General features: G+C 42.3%; 1 long non-coding RNA gene across 2 annotated transcripts; it reads left to right on the top strand.

The window, feature by feature from the left end:
* On the top strand, positions 1 to 20,967 carry LOC132386486 (uncharacterized). 2 transcript variants are annotated; one of them, XR_009509552.1, is made up of 4 exons: positions 1 to 119; positions 11,717 to 11,808; positions 15,552 to 15,718; positions 20,857 to 20,967. It is a non-coding gene; the product is annotated as an uncharacterized LOC132386486 (long non-coding RNA). The 2 variants fall into 2 exon arrangements; XR_009509551.1 differs by having other exon boundaries at positions 17 to 66.
* Positions 20,968 to 22,949: the final 1,982 nt, after the last annotated feature.

The following is a 22,949-nucleotide window of genomic DNA, read 5'->3' as shown; positions in this document are numbered from 1 at the left end:
GGATCGTCGATGGGCAGCCGGAGGACCGATCACTGTCAGCGGGACAAATTCATCAAGTTCTCATCGGTGAGTATTGAGGTCGGTCACAAGAGCTGAACGAGACCGACAATTTCCCATCGGTGAGTACTGAACCCGAGTGGGGAACCTGTTGTTGGGCAGAGAGTCCCGGTAACTTCCTGGAACTGGCGGGCCAGTCCCACTTCGTGGATAAAACCTGCCGTGGTCGGTCCGGGTTAACAGACCGTCACACCGAAACGCCTGAGATGAGCCGCCGCTCATCCCCCGGTGTTCTGGTCCCAGGAGCGGGATGAGGTGGTGATGCCGGGACTGAACCCATCCATTAAGATGTACCTGGTGAACTTTACCTCCATCACCCGGCCCGGTATCGGATCCAAACTTCACCTGGATCGACGCCTGGGGTCGATGATTGTTTTACATATTTCCAGCACAGTGGAAGCGGCCGTTCGGCCCATTGTATTCTTGCAGACTCGAGGGTTAAACAGAGTAATCGAACTCTCGGGACAGTGCTCCATCTTTCCCCGTTCAGGCAGGACAGTGAGATCCAGATCTCTCACGTCCTCTCGGGGGGGCTGGGAAGTTTATTTCCATCCTCTCTCCATTGCTACGACTTGCCGAAATGCTGACAGTGTTTCCCGATATCTGGCCCTATTAATGCGAGAATTATGTCTTGTTCATTTATCCGGGTTTCTAGGAAATCCCTCTGGAATTTCCAAAGGAGAAACCCAGGCTCTCTAACATTCCCACACGATTGAAATGGTGAATCTTTATTTCGTTAATCACGTACAGAGGTTGAGTGAAAATTGTGTCTCCGGTATTCTCCACACAGCTCAATACATTGCAGCAGTACATTGAGGTAAAACAAATCATTCTGGTTACAGAGATAGTGCAGTGCAGGTAGATATGTGGTGCAAGGTCACATCGATTTAGACTGTGAGATCAGGAGTCCACGCATCACGCTGTTCGCTTCTAATAGCAGAATGGACACCGTCCTTGAGCCCGGTGGAATGTTTCTGTTTTATTTTATCTTCGCCCCGATGGGAGGGTGAGAAGTGAGAATGTTCAGGGTTGTGGGGATCTTTCATAATTTTGGCTGCTTTACTGAGGCAGTGGGTAGTGTAGACTGAGTCCATGGAGGGGAGGTTAGATTTCTATGATGTGCACAGCTGTGTCCACAGTTCCCAGCAATTTCATTCAGTTAAAGGAAGAGCAGTAGCCGTATGAAGATGTGAAGTATTGATAAAATGTGTAGAGTAACAAAGAGCATATACAAAAATTCTGCTTGTTATGGTTTGTTCTGACTTTGTTATATTGGAATTTGTTACCTACTAGTGCGTATTATTACTTCAGGATCTGTGTATTGCGTGAGGATCATCAGAGTGCGCCCTTGATACCTTTCCTCCATCTGGTTCCATCTGCTCATCCTCTGCCCATGGTCAAACTCTGTCCAGCCTGCAGCTCACCACCTCAAAGATATATGTATATAAACTATCCTGTTCAATGCCTGTCCAGTCTGTATCCCACCACATCAATGATATATATCTACCATCATTTCCACCTCTGCCATTGCTGCAATGAAATATTTCAGCAATCTCTCTTTCAAACTTTGTCGTCTTTGTGAAGTGTTGTTTTTCATCTTTTCCAGGGTTGTTGTTGTCTTTTTTTTATAGCTAGGACTACCAGAAATTTAATTGAACACGGCATATGGCAGGGTAAATGCAACCGTTTGAATTTTAGATTCAACGTTACAAAACGGCTGCAGTATTAATCTTTGTCGTAATGGAACTCAGCATCTGATGTTGAGTTTGTTGTTTCCTCTTTAGTTCATTTTCAGTAAACCACTTCCTCCGTTTCCAGGGTAACAGCCAGTCAGAGCTGATGACATTGTTGCACATTTCTTTCGCTCTGCGTGCACCGCCTCTCAGCGTAGAGACAGTGGCCTCTAATGTCTTAATAATGACATAATGTAACTCATAGCATCTGAAGTTGAGTTTGTTATTTCATTTTTTTGGTTATTTTCGGTGAGACACTTCCTCCGTTTCCAGGGTAACAGCCCACCAGAGCTGCAGCAACTGTTGCAGATGTTATCGCTCTGTGGTCACCGCCTCTCAGCGTAGAGACAGTGGCCTCGGGAGCAAATGTAACAGAGTGATAGCGGGAGGAAAGGATGCTGTGATCATTGACTGTGTGGGATGTATTACACCAGGGTCAGAATGAACTCAGAACTAACAAATTAGTTGGGGTGGGATGTTTTTCTGCATCTTTGTTCAAAATGGCCTAACCCTTACTCTTAAACAGTGGACTCTAAATCTGGACTCACCCATCAGCGGTAATATGCTTCCTGCCTCCAGCATGTCCAGTTCCTTAATAATCTTATATATATCAATCAGATCCCCTCTCATCCTTCTAAATTCAAGTGTATACAAGCCCAGTCGCTCCAATCTTTCAACATATGACAGTCCCGCCATTCCAGAAATTAACCTTGTGAACCTATGCTGCACTCCTTCTATAGCAAAAATGTCCTTCCTCAAATTTGGAGACAAAAACTACACGCAATACTCCAGGTGTCGTCTCACCAGGGCCCTGTACAGCTGCAGAAGGACCTCTTTACTCCTATACTCAATTCCTCTTGTTATAAAGGTCAGCACGCCATCAGCTTTCTTCACTGTCTGCTGAACCTGCATGTTTGTTTTCGTTGACTGATGTACTAGAACACCTAGATCTCCTTGTATTTCCCCTTTCCTAACTTGACTATCAATTTAGTTAGTAATCTGCCTTCCTGTTCTTGCCACCGAATTGGATAACCTCACATTTATTCACATTAAACTGCATCTGCCATACATTCGCCCACTCAACAAGCCTGTCTATGTCAGACTGCATTCTCATAACATCCTTCTGACATTTCACACTGCCACCAAGCTTTGTGTCATCGGGCTAATTTGCTAATGTTACTTTTAATCCCATCATCTAAATCTTTAATGTATATTGGAAACAGCTGAACCTTGCGGTACCCCACTGGTCAGAGTCTGCCATTCCGAAAGGGATCCGTTAATTGCTACACTTTGTTTCCTGACAGCCAGGCAATTTTAAACCTATGTCAGTACACTGCCCCAAATACCATGTGCCCTAATTTTTCCCACTAATCTCCTATGTGTGACTTTATGAAAGGCTTTCTGAAAGTGCAGGTGCACTACATTCACTGGCTCTCCCTTGTCCATTTTCATAGTGTTACGGATTCAGCAACAATAAATATATGAGTGAGGCAGGGGTTTTTATAACAAATAAAACATTTATTAAACACTGAAAAACAAACCCCCAAAAGTAAAAAAAAACACTCACGTAACCGGAAATCAGCTGCTGTGAGGCAGCTTAAACAGTTCTTAAAGCGATGTTGCGAAAACAGTTCTTCAAAGTAGTATTGCAAAAGTTCAAAATGCTTACAGTCCATTTAAGGGAGAGACTTTTTAAGACGATTTAAATTCTGTTTCACGTCGTGTTGCTGCGATTCCCAGTCGAACCACACTTTTCCCACGAAGAATTTACGAAGATGAAAAATGAAACGGCTTAAAGGCACTGACTTTTCCTTTACAAAACTGTACTCAATCCTTTTTGCTATTCACGGGGATTAACACGAGCACAGTCAACGAATTCCTTCCGATTGAGAAACAAACAAGGTCGAACCTATTTCATCGTCGAAATCGACTTTCCTCGATCTTTTAACTCCCGAACTCCGATCTTCACGCTCCACTGAATTTTAACTAGCAGTGTTATAAAAAAACTGCTGGCAATGGCCTTTTAAACTTTAAGCATTAAATAAAACTCCATCTTTCAACTAAACTGCGACATAACATTAAATCACGCAGTGGCATGAAGTCAACATGGCAAATCCAGGCACGAACTGCCCCTAATCACAGAGAGGGGTCCTCCCTTTATACCCTGTAAAAAAACTGTCACATGAGCTCTACTGGCGGAAAAATGCCGTCACTCCACTATCACATAACCATTACCTCAAGTCCAGTATAGCTTCATCACCTGTCACGTGACAAGTACACCACTGTCACGTGTCACGGATACTTGACACCTCCCTCCAATAAAAACATCTTGATCTGTCAAGAACAAAAATTTTAATAGTTATTTACAAGAAAATCAAATGTATAAATTTTATAACATACACAATATACAATAGAGTATCATCATATAACATCTTACAACTCACAATACAGTAGGAGTGTTACAATTGTAAAAAAAAACACTCCATTAAAATAAATCAGATTGTACATTCAACATCGAGATAGACAATCAGCAACCATATTATCTTTACCTTTAATATGAGTTATCACAATATTTTACACTTGTAACATCAAACTCCAATTTAATAACCTTGTGTTTTTGTTTTTTTTATCTGACTCAGAATAACTAACGGATTATTATCAGTGTAAATAATAAGCGATTTTTGGTTGTACCAACATATACCTCAAAATATTCTAAAGAAAAAACAAGAGATAAAAATTCCTTCTCTATTGCTGAATGGTTTCTTTGATGTTTATTAAATTTCTTGGAAAAGTAAGCTACTGGATGATGCACCTCATCACCCTCATTCATTTGCATTAATGCTGCTCCTGCAGCCACATCACTAGCATCTACAGCTAATGAAAAAGGTTTTTCAAAGTCAGGTGCCTTGAGCACAGGTTGTTGAAATATCATTTTTTTCAATTTTTCGAATGCTTCTTGACAAGGCACTATCCACACAAACTTCTCATTCTTCTGCAAAACGTTAGTTAATGTAAGGGCAACATTAGCAAAATTCTTACAAAATTTTCGATAATATCCGACCAATCCCAAGAATCTGTGGCAATATGTTTTCCCTGTTGGAATGGGAATCTCTAAAATTGCCCGAACTTTTGCCTGAGCAGGAGCTACCTTACCTTGACCCACAGCATAACCAAGGTAAGTTACAGTGGCATGTCCAAATTCACTCTTAGCTAAATTAATAGTTAAGTTGGCTTTTGAAAGCCTTTCAAACAATTTCTCTACCGCAATAATGTGTGCTTCCCAAGTATCATTTCCTGTCACTAAATCAACAATATAAGCAACAGTATCTTTCAATTCCTGAATCACAGAGTTAATCATCATCTGGAAAGTACGTTGGGCATTCATCCCAAATGGAAGAACATTATATTCATATAGCCCAGATGGAGTTATAAATGCAGAAATCCCTTACCTCTGTCCGTTAATGGAACACACCAATACCCTTTCAATAAATCAATCTTTGTAAGGAACTTTGCTTTTCAAACTTTATCTACACAATCATCTGCTCTAGGAATTGGATATGAATCTGTTTTCGTTACAGCCTTCACCTTCCTATGGTCCGTACAAAACATAATACGACCATCTGATCTTTGCACCCTAACACAGGGTGAACTCCAATTCGAGTAAGAAGGTCTAATAATATTATTCTCCAGCATATATTTAATTTCTTCCTCAGCAAGTTCACATTGTTCTATGTTCATCCTGTATGGGTGTCGTTTAATATGTTTGGCATCTCCAACATCTACATCATGTGAAGGTATAGTAGTCCTTCTCGGAACATCTGGAAACAAATCCTTATATTTAAACATTAATTTCGTCATCTGTTGTTTCGGCTCTAGCTGTAAATGTGCTAGTTTCTCATCAATATTTTCCAGAATGGTTGAATTTGGTAACCTAACAAAAACAATATTGAATTTAGAATGAAATTCAGATGAATCATCTGTCATGTTCCTAGTTAAATCAAACTCATTATCATTAACCACAACAGTCACAGTAACGGATTGTTTCTCAAAATATGGTTTTATCATATTTATATGGCAAAGTTGTGTTGCCCTTCTAAGATCTGGAGATTGTATCACGTAATCCACATTATTGATTTTATACACAATTTCATAAGGACCATGAAATCCAGCTAGTAAATGATTCGTTTGCACTGGGAAAAGTAGCAACACCTTATCTCCAGGCTTAAACATCCTCATCCTAACTTCTTTATCATAAAATTTTCATTTTCTCCTGAGCCAATTTTATATTTTCCTTGGCTAAGCTGCAAACTTGATGTAACCTGTCCTTAAATTTCAAAACATAGTCCAACAAATTAGTGTGTACTTCCTTACTTATCCACTGTTCTTTTAATAAAGCTAAAGGTCCTCTCAGGTTCAAATGGTCTGAAACCTAAAGATTCTTGTACCGATTCACTTACTGCAAATAAAAGAAAATTTATACCCTCATCCCAATCACTTTCATTTTCCACACAATATGTCCTAATCATATTCTTGAGGGTCGAATGAAAGCTCTCCAAGGCATCTTGCGACTCTGGATGGTATGCAGACGAAGTGATTTGCTGAGCTCCCAATTTATAAAGTATCGGTTGAAACAATCCAGACATGAAAGTACTGCCTTGGTCAGGTTGTATTTCCTGAGGTAATCCAAAATAAGTAAAGAATTTTATAAGAGCCTTTGTCACAGTTTTAGCTGTTATATTCCTAACTGGTACTGCCTCTGGAAACCTAGACGAAGTACACATGATAGTCAACAAGTACTGCTGATAACCAGTTTTTTTCTTCGGTAATGGACCAACGCAATCTATAATAACTTTAGAAAACAGTTCACCAAATGCTGGAATCGGTTGTAATGGAGCCACTGGTGTAACTTGATTTGGTTTACCCACAATTTGACAAGTATGGCACGTTTTACAAAACATCGCCACATCTTTTCTTAGACCAGGCCAGTAAAAATGTTTTAAAATCTTGTCCACAGTTTACCTTACCCCTTGATGTCCACTTAAAGGCACACTATGAGCTAAAGTCAAAATCTTATTTCGATAAACGTTAGGGACAACTACCTGGTAAACAATATTCCATTCCTCACTTGCAGAAATTGTAGGTGATCTCCACTTCCTTATCAACACTCCTTTTTCCAAGTAATATCCTACTGACACCTTCTCAATTTCACTATCTAGTAGAGCTGTTCTCTTAATTTTATAATCTCTGGGTCTCTATTCTGATCTGCTATCATCTCCTTCCGAGACAGAGATAAATCTTCATAGTCAGACTTACTCCAAGAATCTTGTTCAAACAACGAATGTAAGATAGTCTCTGACACATCCTCAAAACTCGAATCCTGAGTTGAACATTCATAAGTAACAACCTCATTCTGCGCATCAATCTTTTTAGCCATAGCTCGAGTCACAACACAGGAAGAACCTGTGTTAGAAATCATCTCTGGTTCCTCTGACTCCATTGTCCAATGCACTTCAGGAAAAATTTGTCCACCTGCCAAGTTATTACCGAGAAATAAAGAAATATCCTTCACAGGTAAGCTAGGCTGTAATCCTACTTTAACAAATTCTGTAACTAACCCTGACTTTAAATTTACTTTATGTAAATGTACAGGCATAAAATCACTCCCAACACCTCGTATATAATTTACCTCACCAGTATCAGACTCTTCATTAAACCTCAATACACTGACTAACATCAGTGATTGAGAAGCTCCAGTATCCCTAAGGATTTTTATTGGCACCAGAGTTGATACTTCTTTCAAGGATAGAAAAACCCTTCAGTTATAAAATGATCATATCCCTTTTTAACTTGGTCAGACTCTAACAAAATCTCATTTGTGTTTATCGACCCCTGCAATTTTACAGGTGCTTCAGTATGTTGCACATAAGCATCTGGAACTGCTTCCTTCTCTTTATTTTTCAGTAGGAATTTGTTAGCTATTACATGGTCAGGTTTCTTACAATAGTTACAAATAAGACCAAACTGTCTTTCCTTCACAGGTTTTCCTTCCTCTTAAAAATTCTGCCCTGAGGAAATTTATTCTTATGGATTAAAACATACTCATCAGCTAATCCAGCACAGTCCTGCAATGTATCAGTATCCTTCTCATTTAAGTAGGTCCTTACTTCAACAGGGATGCTTCTTTTAAATTCCTCCATTGAAATCAGCTCTTTCAATGTATCATAGTCCTCATTTACATTTTTGGAAGAAACCCATCTCTCAAAACACACAGCTTTATCATAGGAAAATTCCACATAGGTTTTTACCACAGACTTCTTCAAACTTCTGAATCTTTCTCTAAACGTTTCTTGGACCAATTCGTATGCTTTCAAAATATGCTTTTTCACAATACCATAAGCTAGTGCTTGCTCAACAGTTAAAGTGTTATAAACTTGTTGTGCTTTGCCTTAGTTACACACTGTAACAACACTGACCATTTGTCTTTCGGCCACGCTGAAATCTGAGCAATTGTTTCAAAATTTTGGAAATATGTTTCCACTTCGGTTTCCCTAAATTGTGGGACCAATTTAAGTTCTTGACTAGCAACAACCGGTTTTCTAGAACCAGAAGACTGATTCCCAGACCTTAATTCCGTCATCGCATATTCAGGTTCCCTTTTTTATTATCAAATTCGAAACTACAACCCTCCAATTCTGCTTTACTTTGTTCCAACCTCATTTGTTCGATTGGCAACTGTATCTCTATATTACTTATTGGAAACGACTCTAAAATCGATTCATCAAAATCACCCGAAGTGCAGCAAGTGTTACAATTTTTATCGCTCTGTGGTCATCGCTTCTCACCGTAGAGACAGTGGCCTCAGGGGCAAACGTAACAGAATGATAGTGGGAGGAAAGGATGCTGTGAGCATTGACTATATGTGATGTGTTACACCAGGGTCAGAATGAACTCAGAACTAACAAATTAGTTGGGGTGGGATGGTATTGACAGTCTAGGGTGGCAATCAGTTACTATCTGTGCATTAAAATGAAGATGGAGAAGATACTATAGTTGCAGGAAATTTAAAGTAAGGAGGTGAAAATATTGGCAAAGGCTTTTGCTCCTGCGACACTGCAGGAAACATGGCAGCCAGTTGTGCTGGGCAAGATCCCACACAGCAAGAGATTGTGATCAAATGTGCTAGGTTTAGCTGCTGGGATCAGTCTGAACTGTATCCGCATCCTCTATACAGAGCGGGGAAACAGTCTGAGCACCGGCCCCGGCAGGGGGTCATTAGGTTGCAATTCCACCTTAGTTTGTGAATTGGAAATGGCAGGAACACCACGGCTAATCACCGGCACCAAAGCGTATTTGTATGTATAATGATATTGGGCTGGTGAATCTGAGGATATGGAACTGGCAGTATACGGGCTTTATTCCAGGTTGGTAATTCTGCAGTTGGGATCGGAATTTTCTCAGTCTGCAGTGAAGCTGAAATCCCGGGATGTTGGGCATTGGTTATGGGGAAATCACCGTGAACACTGCCCAATAGGACATCATAACTGTGAAGTATTTTGGAGATTCTTTAAGAGTTAACTAGAGAGTTAGGTGAAGTTGGGCAGTGATGTTGTACATCTGAACTTCGGTAAAGTTTGTAACAAGATCACACATGGCAGCTGATCGGGAAGGTTCGGTCACGTGGGAGTTACCGGGAGCTTGCGAGCTGGATTCACACCTGGCTTGGGAACAAGAAGCAGAGGGAGATGTTTGAAGATGGTTTTAACGAATGGAGGCCTGTGGCGAGTGGGATGTGTGGGTCAGTGTTGAGACCTCTGTAATTCACTATTTATGCCATTGATTTGTATATGAATATACATGGTACTATTCTCAAGTTTGAATTGAACTGCATTAAATTGAATTGATTTCTTTCATCCTTCACATACATCAAGAGTAAAAATCTTTTCGTTACGTCTCGGTCTAAATGTGCGATGTGCAAACAAATTAATTTATAATAAATTGAACTGTCTATATAACATAGTGTATACTCAAATCAGCGTGAGTTAATTAGTCTGCTGGCCTGGTGGAAGAAGCTTTCCCCGAGCCTATTGGTCCTTGGGAATTGGGGTATAAATGTTTTTTTTTTTTCAGTTTAAAGACCATTATTAGGTTTACCAGATCTACTGGCAAATTGCATGAAACACTTCTACATAATCACCTTTTAAGGTTTTACACAATTCGACTGGAGTCCTGTCTTCCTGCAGCCTTACTATTGGCAATGTTTTCCACCGCCCATCCGACTTCACTTTCCAGAACGTCTGGCTCTAGATCGACGAGGGGTTGTTACAGGTGTCTTCACTATTCGGATATTTCCTGCACAATTCTTCTGTGTATTTCTGCCATCTCTTTTTAATGCTTACTACTTCTGTCCCCTTCCTCGTCTTTTACTATACTTTTTGGCATGAAAATTTCCTTTGATTTTTGCAATCGTCTTGAATAGATCTCTTGTTTCTCCAATTGAGTTTTTTTTTCAGCTTCTTTGCATCGCTCCTTTAAGTAAGATTCCTTATCTCAACATTTTATCTTCTTGAATGTTGTGTTGATTTGGAGGTTTTTTTCCCAAACTCCATCGGCCTTCCCTTCGTTGCTCAGCTTCCAGAGAAATCCATTTTGCTTCCCTGGTCTTCTTTTTGTTTTCACCTCTTGTATAATGCTCCTTATTGCTATCCATAGCTCTTCTGGCTTTCTCTCTACCAGCTTTAATCCATGAATCTGTTCTTCCCCCCTGATAATAAGAAGCATTGATCATGTGGGGATGATAAGAGGCATTGAACGTATGGATAGTGAGATGCTTTTTCCCAGGTCTGAAATGTTTGCCACAAGTGGATACAGGTTTAAGATGCGAGGGACTAGGTACAGAAGATATGTCAGGGGTAAGTTTTTTTACGCAGAGAGTGGTGAGTGCATGGAATGGGCTGCCGGCAACAGTGGTAGAGCCAAATACAATTGAGTCTTTTAAGAGACTTTTGGATCGGTATGGATCTTAAAAATAGAGGCCCATGGCCTATTAGGCCTAGTAATTTCTAAGGTAGGGATAGGTTCGGCACAGCTTTGTGGGCCGAAGGGCCTGTATTGTGCTGTACGTTTTCTATGTTTCTATGTTTTCCACTGCATATTTTTGAGAGATGCTACCAACATCAAACTTTGCTGGTACGTTGGTTTTCCTGGTGCTCTTCAGTTTCATTCTGAATATTGTCACAAGCAGCTCATGGTCTGAGATTGTCAGAGAACAGAGGAAACGAGGATGCTAAGTGCACAGTTGGCTCAATGGGGCGACACAGGATGGTGCGTAGGTGTGTACCACGGCGTCCTTCAACAGTCTGGTTACCGACTGCAGGAGTTGGGGAGTTATTTTATTTGTTTTTTATTGAGATACAGCGAGCCGCGCTGCGCATTGAGTCCCCCAATTTGATACTAGTCTTCTCACAGGAGAATTTAAAATGACCAACTAGCCAGCCCACCGGTTTGTCTTAAGACTGAGTGGGGCGGGGGGAGGGACAGCCGGATCACCCGGAGGAAACCCATGCGATCATGTTGAGAACCTGCAAACTCTTTCATGCATCGGCGGGAATTGAACCCGGGTCCTTCGAACTGTAAAGACTTATGTTAACCACTGTGCTGCCGTTGTACAAGACGTTGGTGATAGGGTGCTTGTAGTACAAAGTATTGTTCTACCCGCTGTAAGTTTGAAAAGGCTCAGTTAAAGTGGAAAGAGTGCAGAGATTTGCAAGTCTGTTTTCCGGGCCAGAAGACCTCAGCGCTCCGGAGAGGATGCCACTCTATGTCTTTACTCCCTGGAATGTAGGAGACTGGACAGCGACCTTACAGAAGTGTTTTAAATTATGAAGGGCAGAATAACTCAAACACTCCGTTTTATTTGTGTAATTCAGATCAGCACCAGCAGCAGGTGGTCTCTTCCACCCGGAAGACAGACAAGAAGACGACAATTAACCAACGTCAGTCAGAGTCAGAATGGACACAGGTATGTTCATTTGGCTCTTTCTCATTAAAACGCTGTCATTTTCTCATTAAATCCGCTCCCCGGATTTTCGGCTTTTGCTCAATGGAGGTGAGGGGAGTTCCCAGTGTCTGTTTTCTGTGGCCAAATTAAAGAACGATCTATTGTGGGAGAATGGGCTGGGTGCAGGAGGCAGTGAACAAGAGAAATTTTAAACAGGGAATCTGATTGTGCCACCGAGGCAATGAATGTCCTTGGGAAATAAGATTAAAGTAAAACAAGAGTGTAAGTAAAGAGGGCAATGCACAAAATGGTGGAGGAGCTCAGCAGGTCAGGCAGCTCCTATACAGGGAAAAGAACAATCGACGTTCCGGGTTGAAGAATCTTCAACGGAGACTTTGCACACTGATTTCAGAGTTGTCTTCGTCACATAAAATATAGTCAGGACTGGAGGAGCGTTCTTTTGGGTGAAGGTCTGTGACCAGTAGTCTCTGCAAGGATCACTGGCTCGTTATGCATTTTGTGGGATGGAAGTAACTTCATGATAAACTATGTATTACTCAAAATAATTACGTATATAGAATCACAGTTGAACTGATTCGTCGATTTACAAACTCGGTGTAATTGTGTAAACTTGGGACTGTTGTCAAAATATTCAGCATCCAATTAGAAATATGAACAGAGAGTCACCAGGTACAGTTAATTCGGGCAAATGTGAGTAGTTCCAACTTGGGAGGACACGTTCGCAAGCGATGTGCGCAGTGAATGCTGGGGCCACTAGGAAGGCTGATGTTCAGACGGGTCTTGTGGTGGATGTGCATAGCTCCCTGCAAGTGGCAACACAACTGGTAGCGTGCTAACGATGAGTTGAGGTGTGAGTATGTAAAGTTGTGCTGTAACTGGATGAGCTTTGGTTAAGAGACAATCACGGCATTGTGAACAGATCTTGTAGCCACCACGAGAATGATGTGGAGGCTCTGGCGAGAGTGCAGACGAGTTTCACCACGATTAATGTAATGAACAGGATTTGATAAGCGATCTTGCAGTAAAGGAGCCATTAGGAGGTAGTGATCATAATATGATGTTTTTATCTGCAATTTGAGAAGAATAAGGGCAGCTCGGAGGTGTCAGTGTTGCAGTTAAACAGGGAAAACTATGGAGTCATGAGGGAGGAGCTGGCCAAAGTTGACTGAAAGGATAGCCTAGCAGAACAGACAATGGAACAGCAATGGCAGGTATTCTTGGGAATAATGCACAAGGTGAAAAATCAGTTCATCCCCCAGAGAAGGAAGGATTCAAAGGGAGGAAAGGGGCCACAGTGGTTGACAAAGGAAGTCAGAGATTACATAACATTAAAAGAAGGAAGTATGACAGAGCTAAGGTGAGTGTGAGGACAGATGATTTGGAAGTTTTTCAGGAACAACAGAACTTAACTAAAAAGACAATACGGGGAGAACAAAATGAGGTATGAACGCAAGCTAGCCAGGAATATAAATAAAGATAGCAAAAGCTTTTTTTTAGGTATGTGAAGAGAAAGAAGATAGTTAAGAACAATTTTGGGCCCTTGAAGAATGAGCTGGGTGAAATTGTTATGGGAAACAGAAAAATGGCAGAAGAATTTAATGAGTACTTTAAATCTGTTTTCACTAAGGAAGACACAAGCAATCTCCCAGATGTTTGGATGTGCCAAGGACATAGGGTAACAGCGGAAATGAAACAGATTGACATTAGGAAGGAAACAGTGATGAAAAGACTGATAGGACTGAAGGTTGACAAATCCCCAGGTCCAGATGGTCGGCATCCTAGGGTACTAAAGGAGGTGGCCCTGGAAACTGCGGATGCATTGGTAATCATTTTCCAATGTTCCTTAGATTCAGGATCAGTTCCTGAGGATTGGAGAATGACTAATGTTAACCCACTTTTAAGAAAGGAGGGAGGGAGAAAACAGAGCTATCGACATGTCAGCCTGACGTCGGCGGTGGGGAAGATGCAAGAGTCCATTATTAAGGCTGAAATAGTGGCATATATAGATAGCAGTGATAGGATCGGGCCGATAGAGCATGGATTTAACAAGGGTAAATCATGTGTGACTAATCTGTCGGAGTTTTTCGAGGATGTCAGACGGGGGAGATCCAGTGGATGTAGTGTACCTCGATTTTCAGAAGGCATTTGATAAGGTCGCACAAAAGAGATTGATGGGTAAAAACAAAGCTCAAGGTATCGGGGGGAAGACATTGACATGGATAGAAAACTGGTTGGCAGATAGAAAGCAAAGGGTAGCGGTGAATGGGTTTTTCTCGGAATGGCAGGTGGTGACTAGTGGGGTGCCATAGGGCTCGGTATTGGGACCACAGCTGTTTACAATTTACGTCAACGATTTGGATGAAGACATTGAAATAACATAAGCAGATTTGCTGATGATACTAAGCTGTGTGGCAGTGTGACATGTGATGAGGATGTTAGGAGAATCCAGGGTGAGTTGGAAAGGCTGGGTGAGTGGGCAGATACTTGGCAGATGACATTTAATGTGAATAACACTGAGGTTATCCACTTTAGGAGTAAGAACAGGAAGGCAGATTATCTGAACGGTGTAGAGTTAGGTAAGGGAGAAATACAAAGAGATCTAGGAGTCCTTGTTCATCAGTGACTGAAGGTGAATGTGCAAGTACAGCGGGCAGTGAAGAAGGCTACTGAAATATTGACCTTTGTTACAAAGGGAATTGAGTAGAAGTAGAGTAGAAATCCTCTTGCATTTGTACAGAGCCCTGGTGAGACCACACCTGGAGTATAGTGTACAGTTTTGTTCTCCAGGGTTAAGGAAGGACATCCTGGCTGTAGAGGAAGTGCAGCGTAGATTCACGACGTTAATTCCTGGGATGTCTGGACTGTCTTATGCAGAGAGGTTAAAGAGACTGGTCTTGCACACTCTGGAATTGAGGAGATTGAGAGGGGATCTGATTGAAACATATAAGATTATTAAGGGATTGGACAAGATAAGAGGCAGGAAATATGATCCAGATGCTGGGAGATTTCAGTACCAGAGGGCGTGGTTTGAGAATAAGGGGTAGGTCATTTAGGACGGAGTTCAGGAAAAACTTCTTCTCCCAGAGAGTTGTGGGGGTCTGGAATGCACTGCCTCGGAAGGTAGTGGAGGCCAATTCTCTGGATGCTTTCAAGAAGGAGCTAGATAGGTATCTTATGGACAGGGGAATCAAGGGATATGGGGACAAGGCAGGAACCGGGTATTGATAGTAGTTGATCAGCCATGATCTCAAAATGGCGGTGCAGGCTCGAAGGGCCGAATGGTCTACTTCTGCACCTATTGTCTATTGTCTGTTGTCTATTACAGGATATTGGCTTCCGGGACAGATCGGGCAAGCTTGGATTGCGTTCTCTGGAGCGTCGGAGACTGAGGTCTTATCTCAGAGGTTTCTTACATGTATGAGAGGCATAGCGCAGTTCGATAGTCTGTGACTCGATGCAAATGTCAAGCTCTGGAGTGAATAGGTGTAAGGTTAGACGGTCAAGTGTAAAGGGAATTTATGATGCAGGTTTTCTACAGAGAGTGATCGGTGTCTGGAATGAGCTGCCGAGGGAGGGACTGGAAACAGATACTCTGCAGCATCTGAGAGGCGTTTGAACTCATGAGTCGGCCGGGAACGGAGGGATATTCACTATGTTCCTGAAGATGGGATTGGTTTAAATTAGCATCGTGTCCGCAGGCGCAAGGTACACTCTACTATTTTATGTTCTATGATTGACTACAGATCTGAACTCCGGAATCTCCGCCTTCCTGTCAAATTGTGAGGATCACCAATTGTTCCTGTTGTCGAGATTCTACATGGAGCGACTGGAGCAGGCGATTGAGGAGGGTGTGGAGGGAGTCGGCTTCATGTTAATGGGCGAGGATCACTTCTCCGGGCCAGAGTATCACGTAAGTGGGAGGGACATAGACTGAGTGTTGGACTGACTGAATCTAACACAGACCGACAGAACCGGCACAACGGCATCTCTGGGGTATGAAAATCCTTCAATGTTTGTGGTCGACATCAAGAATGGAGTTTTCGTTTCAAGAAATCCTGAACTCTTACTAAACAATATAGGCCTCTGTCCATTTTTCTGAACACATTCACTTTTACACAGGTTAGGATACAGACAATGACGGAGAAGTGAATTTAGTGATGTGACACTTGGCAGACATTGCAAGTGGACAGAGAACCACCTTACACCACTCTTTCTGACATCAACTCATGTTTCCAATGCTTGCCCTTAATGACCATTCATCAGACTCTTTTGATTACCTCCGGCGTTTCCCACAAATCAAATATATAGTGACCTATTTCTCAGCTCATTTCTCCAGCCTACCTTCAACCACATCGTCAATTGCACAGGCAGTACTGAATATCGTCTCACTTTTCAACTACTAACCCTATTTCATTTGATCATATATCCAAACATGCCTCACGGTTCAATTACCTTCTGTTCTTTGTGACTGTTCCATTTGGAGTTTGTAATTATCACAGTCTGTCATGTTAACACTGGGAACTGCAAAATCTTACAATTGAAAATAGTCCAAGCATCTGCAGCTAACTTGGAATTACCAAGAAACGCCTTTCTAATGGTCCTCGTGTTACTGGGACACATTCACCTATTGCTCACCAGATTGAATTTTAGTAAAGAGCCAAACATGATCCCTAGCCCTAACATTCCACACGAGACAGCTGACAATTTTAATCCAAACTTCCTTCTCTGCATTACCACCATTTGACTTTGGTCTCTCTGACACGCAGAAAAGGCCTGCAATTGCTGTCAGCTCCTCACTGCCAGTTCTCTGCTGCGATTCACCGGGGATTACCCCAGGGAAAATCAACGGTGACCCTGTCATAGCTTGACTTAGCCATAGTCATCGAACTCTACAGTACAGCAGCAGGCTCTTCGACCCATCAGCTCCACACTGACCTATTATATGCTTGGTCACATTGACCTGCACAGCGACTAGAGACATCCATATCCCTCTCATTCATGTACTTAACCAAATAATTTTAAATGTTCAAATAGAATGCACATATGCCAGTTCCGGTGACAGCTCGTTCCATACTCTCACAAGCCTCTGAGTGAAGATTTTCTGCCTCAAATTTTCTGTCATCTTTCACCCTTAATCCAAGACCTCCAATTCCAGTCTCACCCAACCTCAGTAATAGATGCCTGTTCGCATCTACCGTCACTATCCCATTTACAAACTTTTATTCCTCTATCATATCTCTCCCGGTCCTCCTGCACTCTAAGACAGTCCTAACCTATTCAAACTTTCCCTATATCTCAGGCGCTCAAGTCCTGACAACCCTTTGTAACTTTTTCTGCACTCATTCAATCTTATTGACATCCTTCCGAGAGGTTGGTGCACACATTGCTTCAAATTAGCCTCTAAAACATCATTTTCGACATAATATCTCAACTTCTGTTTTTAATATTTTGATTTATGAATGCCCATATCCTAAAGGTTTTACCAGAACATCTACGGCTGACAAGACTTCTAAGCAATTTTGGATTAGTTTTTGGTTGTTTTTGTTTTTGGTTTTTCCGCACTGCTCAATGCCTTAGTGCTATCGTGGTTTGTCCTCAAATAGTGCAAAACCGCACACTTGTCTTGATTAAATTCTATCTGCTGATCTCCATTCTACCTTTTTCCAACTGTTTCAAGTCCTGCTGTAAGCTCTGCTAAACTTCCTCGCTGTTACTACATTGATGTCATCCACAGATTTACTGACCCAGTTTACCACATGTCATCCAGACCGTTTAGATATGTGACATAAAACACCAGACCCAGTACCGATCCCTGAAGCACACCACTAGTCATAGACCTCCAGTCAGAGAAGCAAACCTTTATTACCTCTCTTAGCTTCTCTCATGAATCCAATATCTAAACCAACTTCCTACCGTGTCATGAATGCCAAGCGACTTAATCTTATTGACCTGGTTCCCATGAGGAACCTTATCAAAGGGCTTGATGTCCATGTTGACAACATCCACTCACTTCCTCGAGAAACCATTAGATTGGCTAGACAGGATCCACCAGGAGCAAATTAGTGTTGACTATCCCTAGTGAACCCTTCTCCATCCAAATACTCATATCGAGTCCCTTAGAATACCTGCCATTAACTTTACCACCACTGGTGTTCGGCTCACCAGCCTATAATTCATTGGCTTATTCTTGCATCCTTTTCAAACAGCAGAACAACATTGATACCCTCCAATACTTCTGCAACTAACATTTTAAATATCTTTACTGGAGCTCCTGCAATCTCTGCACTAGCCTCAGACAAGGTACGAAGGAAAACCCTGGGGATTTATCTACACTATTCTGCATTAGTCAGCAAACACCTCCTCCTCTGTAATCTGTACAGAGTCCACGAACTCACTGTTGTTTCACCTTAATCTAAAGACACTGTATGTCTCTCAAGAAAATGTAAATGCAAAACATTCCATTTAAAATCTCCCCCACCTTTTCCAGCTTCATGCATAAAGGCCCACTCCGAACTTTAAGAGGACCAATTTAGTCCGTTGCTATATTTTTGTTCAAAATCATATTTGAATTTTGAATTTATGTCTGGGTTTCGGGTTCTCTTTTCCCTTGTCTGCTAGAGCAAACTCATTCCGTATTTTGGCCTTCCTGATTTCCTCCTTTAGTAGCTCTTGCACTTCTTGTACTCATCAAGTACCTCATTTGATTCTTCAAGCCTATACTTGCGATGCGCTCAGGGCCGTGATATCACAAAAAAAAAAACATTGTTCCCTACACGAAGGTAACCTTGCCTTTTATTCTGTCGGGAACGTACAAACTCTCCACTTGTGGTCATTTATGGATTTAAAATCTGTACTCTCAAAATATCAGTTTTGGAGGCCTCACACTTATCAAGCACATCTGTACCACAAAACAACCTGTCCTAATCTGCTTTCGTCAGATCCTTTCTGGCACCATTAAAATTTTCCTTTCTCAAATTTAGGATCTTAACAGGCGGACAAGAGCCAATCTTTTCCATAATAACCCTTAAATAATGGCATTATGCTAACCAGATCCAAAGTGTTCCCCTGCACACACCTCTGTCACTTGCCCTGTCTTGTACCCTGATCGGAATTCCAGAGTGCGTCTCTGCAGTTGTCACATGAATATATTGATTACAGAAACTCCCCTGGACACATTTGACCGACACTATTCCATCCAGTGCTTTCACACGGAGTGCCAGACAATAAATGGAAATTTAATTATCTACAATCAGAATCTTTTGTTTCTTGTTTCTGTGATCTCCCTGCACATTTGTTCCTGTAAATCCCGTTGACTATATGGTGCTCTATAATATAATCTGACTAACGTGGTAGTTCCTTTCTTATTCCATAGTTTAACCCATGTAGTCTCACTGGACCAGCTATCCAGTTTGTCCTGTCGTAGCAATGCAGGGACATTTTCTCTGACTGGTTATGCCACCCCTCCATCTGTAATCCCTCCCGCTCTATCGAACCGTGTCTAACTCGACGGAACCCTGAAATGCTGAGCTGACAGTCCTGCACCTCCTCCAACCAAATCACATCAATGATTACAATGCTGTAACTCAATGTGCTGATCCATGCGCTAGGCTGATCTGTCTTTCCTACAGTACCCCTTGAATTGAAATAATATGCATTTTGGAAAAAAAAAGTTTCACAATACTCATTGTTTAATCTCCTGACTTTGTTTCTCGGCTTAACGACATCTTTCCCACACAATCACTCCACTATCCACTCTGGTTCTTCATCCCCCCTGCAATTCAAGTTTAACACCTCTCCCTGCCCATGCAGCGCTAACAACCCTTCCTGCAAGGGTAGCAATCCTCCTCCAGTTCGGGTGTAAAACGATCACGTGTGTCCAAGCCCCAACTTACTTGTAAGTGAGCCCAAAGATCCAAACATCTGAAGCACTCCATCGTGCACCATCACATCAGCCACGTGTTAAAATGCGTTATCTTCCTATTTCAGGCCTCACTAGCACGAGGTAAGGATAGCAATCCTATGAACACAACCCCCGAGGTCCTGCACTTCAGTTTAGCATCCAGCTCCATGAACTCAATTTGTAGGATCTCATTACACTTCCAACTCTTGTCATTGGCACCAACGTGGACTACGACCACTGGCTGCTCACCATGGCCTTAAGGAAGCTTCAGATTCGTTGCAAGATATCACTGGCCGTGACAACAAACCATCCAGAAATATTGTTCTCGTCAAAAGAATCCCCTGTCTGTTCTTCTAACCACTGAATTCCCCATCAGTGCAGTTCTCTCTTCTCACCCCTTCTGAGTCACAAAACCAAACTCAGTGCCAAAGGGACAATCGCGGTGGCTTTCCTCTGCTGGTTCATACCTCGCAACTGTAAGCCGAATACCTGATACAGAGGGTTTTCCTACGGTGTTTGTTTATTCCCTTCTGACCAATCCCCCTCCTTCTCCTGCTGACGGTGACTCAGTTACCTATGTCCTGCACCTTGGATATAGCTCCCTCCCTGTATAACCGCTCTCGAATTATCCTCGATTCATCCTGCTCCAGCTCCAGCAATTCCTGAGCACAGTCTGTAAGAAGGTGCAGCAGTATAAAATTCCAGAAGGTGCAGTTATCGGGGACAGTGGAGGTCTCCCTGCCTTGTCACACACTGTTGGAACAGCATTCCACTATCCTTCCTGGTATTCTCACTGTTCTAACCGTGAAAAGGAAAGATAAAAACTATCTAAAATCTACCTAAAGCCCCCACCACTCCTCACTGGACCCTCTCTGACACAAAGCCTCAGATCCCCACTCTATTTCTGGCTCACTCATGCGATGTGTGTTCCACTAAAACTTGCCAAGTGCATGATTCCACGCAGTCTATGGCGTTCAGAAGAGAATGACTGACCCCACCCACTTCTTATAAAATCTTACCCCTGCAATAAACACTTCAATGGCTGGTAGTGATCTGTGGCGAGCAGAATTTACCAGGTCAGTCCATGTTCAGGTTAGATTTGTATCCATCCTTCCGCTCCTCAATATATTCCCCATTGTTCATTGCAGAGCGTGACTGTGCTCGCGGAGAAGGGAAACCGATCGGGCGCTTCCAAACTCCTCCTGGATCTGGTGATGGAGAAGGGCTCCGGGGCTCGGAGGGTGATGTGGGAATCCTTCGTTGCAACTACATCACCATTTACCGAAGCTGAGCAGAATATTGAATGAAATGCAGGAACGTGGTAGGGTGAACTCTTTTGTTACAGATGTAAATGCTGATGAATTTATAGTATTGCACAGAACAGACTTCATGCCGTTTAATCTGTTTGAACAGGTGACGGCCAGTTCGCCTACATGGACACTGAACGGGGTTTATCTGTCGTGCCCAAGGATCTGAAAGGTAAGTGATGGAACGGAAATCTCAAAGTCTTTATTTATTTCACTCTGAGAGTCTGAATACCTGAATTAAGAGGACTGTTTTGAGATTGTCAAAGTTTGGAAGATTGTTTTTTTTTCCTGTGCCTGGAGAACAGGAAACCCTTTGGATTTGTCACATCTGGCACTTTCTGGGTCTCGGGCTGTGCACCCAGAGGCCAGTATCCGTTGTAGAAACAAACATTCCCGTCGGTCAGAGAGGAAGTCTCGGCGTTCCCCTCTCCCTGGTGCCGAATATCTGGAGATTTGACAAAACCGAGGCTAAACCTCTGGAATTGGAACATCCAACACCAGCATGCGAAGCCTCCCGCCTTGGCTCCAAAGATGAGATGAGATATGCTGTTAATCCTCAATAAGACCATTAGGCCATTCAGACTCCGCTCCGCCATTCCATCATGGCTGATCCCGGATCCCACTCAACCTCATAAACCTGCCTTCTCGCTATATCCTTTGATGGCCTGACCGGTCAGGAAACTATCAACTTCCATCTTAAATATACCCATGTGCGTGGCCTCCACCGCTGTCTGAGGCAGAGTATTCTGCGGAATCACTACTCGCTAGCTAAAAGATTTCCTCTTTAGCTCCAGTCTAAAGGATTGCCTCTCAGTTTTGAGGCTGCGCCCTCCAGCAGTGGATACTCCCACGTTCACTGCTTGACATTCGGTTGGTTTCAAGGAGATCCCCGCATTCTTTTAAATTCCAGTGAGTACAGACCCAAAGTTGCCAAAATATGTTAACCCCTTCATTTCCGGAACCAACCGCATGAACCTCCTCTGGACTCTCTCAAATGACGATACATACCTCCTAAGATATGGGGCCCAGAACTGTTGACAAGACACCAAGTGCGGCCTGATTAGTGTCTTATAAAGGCTCAGCACTATACCCTTGATTTCATATTCTATTCCCATTCAAATATATACCAACATTGCATTTGCCTTCTTTACCACAGACTCGATTTATAAATTAACATTCCGGAGTCTTGCACGAGGACTCCTAATTCCCTTGCCCCTCTGATGTTTGAAACTTCACACAATTTTTCCTTTTACCAAAATGCAATATCATGCATTTCCCAACACTGTATTCCATCTGCACATTTTTGCCCTTTCTTACAATTTACCCAAGTCCTACTCCAATCACATTGCTTCTTCAAGTAGGTACTACCTGCCCTTCCAGTGGTCATATCATCCGCAAACTTTGCCGCAAAGCCATCAATTTCATTATCTAAATCATTGACAAACAACCTGAAAAACAGTGGTGCCCGAGGAACACATTGTCACCGGGAGCTAATCAGAAATCGCCCCCCTTTTATTCCCATTCACTCCTCTTGCCTTTAGCCATTTTGCTACCCATGCCGTTTTCTTTCTTGTTACACCATAGTATTTAACCTTGTTAAGCAGTCTTCTGTGTGGCACCTTATCAAATCCCTTCTGAAAATCCAAGTACGTGACATCCACAGCGTCTGTTTTGTCTTTGAAGAACTCCAACAGATTTGTTTGACAAGATTTCTCTTTACAGAAACCATGCTGACTTTGACTTATTTTATCATCAGTCCTCATCAATAACAGACTCCAACATTATCCCAACCACTAAAGTTCGATGAACTGGCTTATAATCCCCTTATGTTTGCCCCTCTCCCTTCTTATGGAGTTGAGTGACACTTGCAATCCTCCAGGCCTCCGGGGACATGTCAGAATCAAGTTATTATCGAAAGATGATGACCAAAGCAT

This window comes from Hypanus sabinus, unplaced genomic scaffold, assembly GCF_030144855.1.
Source record: "Hypanus sabinus isolate sHypSab1 unplaced genomic scaffold, sHypSab1.hap1 scaffold_118, whole genome shotgun sequence".
NCBI lineage: Eukaryota > Metazoa > Chordata > Chondrichthyes > Myliobatiformes > Dasyatidae > Hypanus > Hypanus sabinus.
Note: the sequence above shows the minus strand (reverse complement) of the source record. Positions and strands in the feature narration are given on the sequence as shown.